Source organism: Mandrillus leucophaeus, unplaced genomic scaffold, assembly GCF_000951045.1.
Source record: "Mandrillus leucophaeus isolate KB7577 unplaced genomic scaffold, Mleu.le_1.0 Scaffold6, whole genome shotgun sequence".
Lineage (NCBI taxonomy): Eukaryota > Metazoa > Chordata > Mammalia > Primates > Cercopithecidae > Mandrillus > Mandrillus leucophaeus.
The window spans coordinates 1,692,630-1,693,717 of NW_012106474.1; positions in this window are offsets into that span (position 1 = coordinate 1,692,630).

Consider the following 1,088-nt stretch of genomic DNA (forward strand, 5'->3'; position numbering starts at 1 on the left):
GGATTCAAACCAAAGTCTTAACTCTAAATCTTTGTTCTCTCCATTACCTCATAGTACCTCCCTACATATCTCATCCTTAACTCCTAGAATCCATCTTCATTTACCTTATTCTTATGCCAAACTGGAATGATTAATGTACCTGAATATGTCTATTTTACCACCCCTCAGCCAGTTTGGGGCTTGAAACCCAATGTCTACTTCCATTGCACATCTACCTGTATCTTTCCTACCTGTCTTTAAAGCAGTTTTCAAATTCTATGTCAACCTTGAAACCTCCACTTTTTTAGTTGGTAGTAAACTCCATTTTTTTTTTTTTTTTGTTGCTAGTTGTTTTCCCACCTACGCTGCCTTAAAGTACAATTGTATATTCGTACCATATTGTATTAGTGTTGAAGCTGCCTATAGGCAGGAATCTAATCTATACAGTGCCTCCTTAATATTCTTCCTTGCCTTGCACATTGGAAGACTGAATCAGTATTTGTTGACTCCGGAATAAATTTGCATTTGAATTTGTCAACCTAAATAAGAGGCAGGTTTGCCAAACATGACAAATTTATTCGAGAGTGGGCATTGCAATGTAGAATATGGTGTTATAGTAAACTATAGGTGTATTCAGGGAGGTAAAGGAAGACAAGGGGTTTGAAAAGGAAAAACGAGGAGGATCACGTAAGTTGTTTTGAAACAATTATCCTTGGCTACAAAGATAAGTAACAAAGGGGATGGCCAGTCCAAGGTTGGACAGGCAGTTGCAGTGCAAATGTCCTTGAAGCATTTTTTTGTGTAGTTTTGTGGCCTTTGTGCAAGGTTGTGGTTTTGGCAGTCTTTTGTGCCAGTTATTTATATCAGGCAGTTATTAGTGAGAACCTTCCCATCATGGCTTTCCCTGACTCCATCTTCTGCCAGCTTTCACAATCCGGAGACAGAATCCCGGAGGGAAAGGAGTACCAAATAGCTGAAGTTTTTTTTTTTTTTTTTTTTTTTTTAAAAAAAAAAAAAAAAAAACAAAACGCTAAACTCTATCCAGAGAATCTGACTGGAGGGCCCTTATCAGTGAAAAGTATTTAGTTGAAAGATGCAGTTTCTTCTGG